Here is a 6773-nt window from a genome sequence, read left to right on the forward strand (position 1 = left end):
CCACATAAGAGTGAAACCATATGGTATCTGTCTTTCTCTGTATGGCTTATTTCACTTAGCATCACACTCTCCAGTTCCATCCACGTTGCTACAAAAGGCCATATTTCATTTTTTCTCATTGCCACGTAGTATTCCATTGTGTATATAAACCACAATTTCTTTATCCATTCATCAGTTGATGGACATTTAGGCTCTTTCCATAATTTGACTATTGTTGAGAGTGCTGCTATGAACATTGGGGTACAAGTGCCCCTATGCATCAGTACTCCTGTATCCCTTGGGTAGATTCCTAGCAGTGCTATTGCTGGGTCATAGGGTAGGTCTATTTTTAATTTTCTGAGGAACCTCCACACTGCTTTCCAGAGCGGCTGCACCAATTTGCATTCCCACCAACAGTGCAAGAGGGTTCCCGTTTCTCCACATCCTCTCCAGCATCTATAGTCTCCTGATTTGTTCATTTTGGCCACTCTGACTGGCGTGAGGTGATACCTGAGTGTGGTTTTGATTTGTATTTCCCTGATAAGGAGCGACGCTGAACATCTTTTCATGTGCCTGTTGGCCATCTGGATGTCTTCTTTAGAGAAGTGTCTATTCATGTTTTCTGCCCATTTCTTCACTGGGTTATTTGTTTTTCGGGTGTGGAGTTTGGTGAGCTCTTTATAGATTTTAGATACTAGCCCTTTGTCCGATATGTCATTTGCAAATATCTTTTCCCATTTCGTTGGTTGCCTTTTAGTTTTGTTGGTTGTTTCCTTTGCTGTGCAGAAGCTTTTTATCTTCATAAGGTCCCAGTAATTCACTTTTGCTTTTAATTCCCTTGCCTTTGGGGATGTGTCGAGTAAGAGATTGCTACGGCTGAGGTCAGAGAGGTCTTTTCCTGCTTTCTCCTCTAAGGTTCTGATGGTTTCCTGTCTCACATTTAGGTCCTTTATCCATTTTGAGTTTATTTTTGTGAATGGTGTGAGAAAGTGGTCTAGTTTCAACCTTCTGCATGTTGCTGTCCAGTTCTCCCAGCACCATTTGTTAAAGAGGCTGTCTTTTTTCCATTGGATGTTCTTTCCTGCTTTGTCAAAGATGAGTTGGCCATATGTTTGTGGGTCTAGTTCTGGGGTTTCTATTCTATTCCATTGGTCTGTGTGTCTGTTTTTGTGCCAATACCATGCTGTCTTGATGATGACAGCTTTGTAGTAGAGGCTGAAGTCTGGGATTGTGATGCCTCCTGCTTTGGTCTTCTTCTTCAAAATTCCTTTGGCTATTCGGGGCCTTTTGTGGTTCCATATGAATTTTAGGATTGCTTGTTCTAGTTTCGAGAAGAATGCTGGTGCAATTTTGATTGGGATTGCATTGAATGTGTAGATAGCTTTGGGTAGTATTGACATTTTGACAATATTTATTTTTCCAATCCATGAGCAGGGAATGTCTTTCCATTTCTTTAAATCTTCTTCAATTACCTTCATAAGCTTTCTATAGTTTTCAGCATACAGATCCTTTACATCTTTGGTTAGATTTATTCCTAGGTATTTTATGCTTTTTGGTGCAATTGTGAATGGGATCAGTTTCTTTATTTGTCTTTCTGTGGCTTCATTGTTAGTGTATAAGAATGCAACTGATTTCTGTACATTGATTTTGTATCCTGCAACTTTGCTGAATTCATGTATCAGTTCTAGCAGACTTTTGGTGGAGTCTATCGGATTTTCCATGTATAATATCATGTCATCTGCAAAAAGCGAAAGCTTGACTTCATCTTTGCCAATTTTGATGCCTTTGATTTCCTTTTGTTGTCGGATTGCTGATGCTAGAACTTCCAGCACTATGTTAAACAACAACGGTGAGAGTGGGCATCCCTGTCGTGTTCCTGATCTCAGGGAAAAAGCTCTCAGTTTTTCCCCGTTGAGGATGATGTTAGCTGTGGGCTTTTCATAAATGGCTTTTATGATCTTTAAGTATGTTCCTTCTATCCCGACTTTCTCAAGGGTTTTTATTAAGAAAGGGTGCTGGATTTTGTCAAAGGCCTTTTCTGCATCGATTGACAGGATCATATGGTTCTTCTCTTTTTTTTTGTTAATGTGATGTATCACGTTGATTGCTTTGCGAATGTTGAACCAGCCCTGCATCCCAGGAATGAATCCCACTTGATCATGGTGAATCATTCTTTTTATATGCTGTTGCATTCGATTTGCTAGTATCTTATTGAGAATTTTGGCATCCATATTCATCAGGGATATTGGCCTGTAGTTCTCTTTTTTTACTGGGTCTCTGTCTGGTTTAGGAATCAAAGTAATACTGGCTTCATAGAATGAGTCTGGAAGTTTTCCTTCCCTTTCTATTTCTTGGAATAGCTTGAGAAGGATAGGTATTATCTCTGCTTTAAACGTCTGGTAGAACTCCCCTGGGAAGCCATCTGGTCCTGGACTCTTATTTGTTGGGAGATTTTTGATAACCGATTCAATTTCTTCGCTGGTTATGGGTCTGTTCAAGCTTTCTATTTCCTCCTGATTGAGTTTTGGAAGAGTGTGGGTGTTCAGGAATTTGTCCATTTCTTCCAGGTTGTCCAATTTGTTGGCATATAATTTTTCATAGTATTCCCTGATAATTGTTTGTATCTCTGAGGGATTGGTTGTAATAATTCCATTTTCATTCATGATTTTATCTATTTGGGTCATCTCCCTTTTTTTTTTGAGAAGCCTGGCTAGAGGTTTGTCAATTTTGTTTATTTTTTCAAAAAACCAACTCTTGGTTTCATTGATCTGCTCTACAGTTTTTTTAGATTCTATATTGTTTATTTCTGCTCTGATCTTTATTATTTCTCTTCTTCTGCTGGGTTTGGGCTGCCTTTGCTGTTCTGCTTCTAGTTCCTTTAGGTGTGCTGTTAGATTTTGTATTTGGGATTTTTCTTGTTTCTTGAGATAGGCCTGGATTGCAATGTATTTTCCTCTCAGGACTGCCTTCGCTGCGTCCCAAAGCGTTTGGATTGTTGTATTTTCATTTTCGTTTGTTTCCATATATTTTTTGATTTCTTCTCTAATTGCCTGGTTGACCCACTCATTCGTTAGTAGGGTGTTCTTTAACCTCCATGCTTTTGGAGGTTTTCCAGACTTTTTTCTGTGGTTGATTTCAAGCTTCATAGCATTGTGGTCTGAAAGTATGCATGGTATAATTTCAATTCTTGTAAACTTATGAAGGGCTGTTTTGTGACCCAGTATATGATCTATCTTGGAGAATGTTCCATGTGCACTCGAGAAGAAAGTATATTCTGTTGCTTTGGGATGAAGAGTTCTAAATATATCTGTCAAGTCCATCTGATCCAGTGTCTCATTCAGGGCCCTTGTTTCTTTATTGACCGTGTGTCTAGATGATCTATCCATTTCTGTAAGTGGGGTGTTAAAGTCCCCAGCAATTACCACATTCTTATCAATAAGGTTGCTTCTGTTTATGAGTAATTGTTTTATATATTTGGGGGCTCCGGTATTCGGCGCATAGACATTTATAATTGTTAGCTCTTCCTGATGGATAGACCCTGTAACTATTATATAATGTCCTTCTTCATCTCTTGTTACAGCCTTTAATTTAAAGTCTAGTTTGTCTGATATAAGTATGGCTACTCCAGCTTTCTTCTGGCTTCCAGTAGCATGATAAATAGTTCTCCATCCCCTCACTCTGAATCTAAAGGTGTCCTCAGGTCTAAAATGAGTCTCTTGTAGACAGCAAATAGATGGGTCTTGTTTTTTTATCCATTCTGATACCCTATGTCTTTTGGTTGGCGCATTTAATCCATTTACATTCAGTGTTATTATAGAAAGATACGGGTTTAGAGTCATTGTGATGTCTGTCTGTTTTATGCTTGTAGTGATGTCTCTGGTACTTTGTCTCACAGGGTCCCCCTTAGGATCTCTTGTAGGGCTGGTTTAGTGGTGACAAATTCCTTCAGTTTTTGTTTGTTTGGGAAGACCTTTATCTCTCCTTCTATTCTAAATGACAGACTTGCTGGATAAAGGATTCTTGGCTGCATATTTTTGCTGTCTAGCACCCTGAAAATCTCGTGCCAATTCTTTCTGGCCTGCCAAGTTTCAAAAGAGAGATCAGTCACGAGTCTTATAGGTCTCCCTTTATATGTGAGGGCACGTTTACCCCTTGCTGCTTTCAGAATTTTCTCTTTATCCTTGTATTTTGCCAGTTTCACTATGATATGTCGTGCAGAAGATCGATTCAAGTTACGTCTGAAGGGAGTTCTCTGTGCCTCTTGGATTTCAATGCCTTTTTCCTTCCCCAGTTCAGGGAAGTTCTCAGCTATTATTTCTTCAAGTACCCCTTCAGCACCTTTCCCTCTCTCTTCCTCCTCTGGGATACCAATTATGCGTATATTATTTCTTTTTAGTGTATCACTTAGTTCTCTAATTTTCCCCTCATACTCCTGGATTTTTTTATCTCTCTTTTTCTCAGCTTCCTCTTTTTCCATAACTTTATCTTCTAGTTCACCTATTCTCCCCTCTGCCTCTTCCATCCGAGCCATGGTGGTTTGCATTTTGTTTTCCATTTCCTTTAAAGCGTTTTTCAGCTCCTCGTGACTGTTCCTTAGTCCCCTGATGTCTGTAGCAAGAGATTCTCTGCTGTCCTGTATGCTGTTTTCCAGCCCAGCGATTAATTTTATGACTATTATTCTAAATTCACTTTCTGTTATATTATTTAAATCCTTTTTGATCAGCTCATTAGCTGTTGTTATTTCCTGGAGATTCTTCTGAGGGGAATTCTTCCGCTTGGTCATTTTGGATAGTCCCTGGTGTGGTGAGGGCCTGCAGGGCACTTCCCCTGTGCTGTGGTGTATAACTGGAGTTGGTGGGCGGGGCCGCAGTCCGACCTGATGTCTGCCCCCAGCCCACCGCTGGGGCCACAGTCAGACTGGTGTGTGCCTTCTCTTCCCCTCTCCTAGGGGCGGGATTCACTGTGGGGTGGCGTGGCCCGTCTGGGCTACTTGCACACTGCCAGGCTTGTGATGCTGGGGATCTGGCGTATTAGCTGGGGTGGGAAGGCAAGGTGCACGGCGGCAGGGGGGGCAGGCTTAGCTCGCTTCTCCTTAGGTGATCCACTTCAGGAGGGGCCCTGTGGCAGCCGGAGGGAGTCAGATCGCTGCCGGAGGTTTGGCTCCGCAGAAGCACAGAGTTGGGTGTTCGCGCGGAGCGAGCAAGTTCCCTGGCAGGAACCGGTTCCCTTTGGGATTTTGGCTGGGGGATGGGCGGGGGAGATGGCGCTGGCGAGCGCCTTTGTTCCCCGCCAAACTGAGCTCTGTCGTCCGGGGGCTCCGCAGCTCACCCTCCCTTTGTCCTCCAGCCTTCCCGCTTTCTGAGCAGAGCTGTTAACTTATGACCTCCCAGAGGCTAAGTCGCGCTTGCTGTCGGAACACAGTCCGTCAGGCCCCTCCGCTTTTGCAAGCCGGACTCGGGAGCTCTGCTTGGCCGGCGAGCCGCCCCTCCGCCCCGGCTCCCTCCCGCCAGTCCGTGGAGCGCGCACCGCCTCGCCGCCCTTCCTACCCTCTTCCGTGGGCCTCTCGTCTGCACTTGGGTCCGGTGACTCTGTTCTGCTAATCCTCTGGCGGTTTTCTGGGTTATTTAGGCAGGTGTAGGTGGAATCTAAGTGATCAGCAGGACGCGCGGTGAGCCCAGCGTCCTCCTACGCCGCCATCTTCCCAGCTCTCCTCTTCCTGTATAAATCTTCTATGGAACACTCCTAGTCAATTTTTAATTTGAGTCACTGTACTTTTCAACTGTAGTGTATTTATATTTGGTCCATTTTTATAATTTCTATCTCTTTATTGGTGTAACATTATTTTTATGGTTTCCTCTTATTTTTATTATGTGATTTCCTTTAGTTCTCTAAAAACATTTAAAATAATTATTTTAAAGTTTTTATCTGGTTTCCACAGGGATAGTTTCTGTTAATTACTTTTTGCCCCTGTATATTGGCTACATTTCCTTGTTTACTTTCATGGCATGTATTCATTTTTGATAAAGACTAGACATTTTGAATATTATAATGTGGCAATTCTGGATACAGGTATTTCCCTCATCCTCAAAATTTGTCATTGCTGCTTATTTCAATTGTTATTGTTTATTTAGTGACTTTTCTGAGCTGATTTTGTAAAGTCTATGTCACCTTCATGTGTAGCCAGTGAACTATTTGCTTTATTAGCTTAGCGGTCAGTTAGTGAATGTACAGATATTATTTTATATCCCTGAAACAGACAAACAAAAGCTAATTCCAAATGAGCTTTGTGTGTGTATTAATACATGCCTTCAAAACTCAGCATGACCATTTACAACTCTGCCTTAGCCTTTAATTCCTGTCTTTATAGAGCCTGAAGGTCAGTGAGAGGTCAGGTCTTGGTCCTTCTCAAGCATTTCCTGAGAATGCACTGGTCCCTGGGCATGTTGGTGGACTTTTAGGTTGCCAGGAATATGCCAGAAATTTTGAAGGCCCTTATTCCCCAAAGCATTACATTCCCCAGATTTGCTACCCAAGATTTTTTTTTTTTTTCAACGTTTATTTATTTTTGGGACAGAGAGAGACAGAGCATGAACGGGGGAGGGGCAGAGAGAGAGGGAGACACAGAATCGGAAACAGGCTCCAGGCTCCGAGCCATCAGCCCAGAGCCCGACGCGGGGCTCGAACTCACGGACCGCGAGATCGTGACCTGGCTGAAGTCGGACGCTTAACCGACTGCGCCACCCAGGCGCCCCTACCCAAGATTTTTGATTAGTCTGTTGTTTTCCTCAACTGAT

Source organism: Lynx rufus, unplaced genomic scaffold (assembly GCF_022079265.1).
Source record: "Lynx rufus isolate CCGP_SWC_20201006 ecotype Redwood Valley unplaced genomic scaffold, mLynRuf1.p SCAF_19, whole genome shotgun sequence".
Classification (NCBI taxonomy): Eukaryota; Metazoa; Chordata; class Mammalia; order Carnivora; family Felidae; genus Lynx; species Lynx rufus.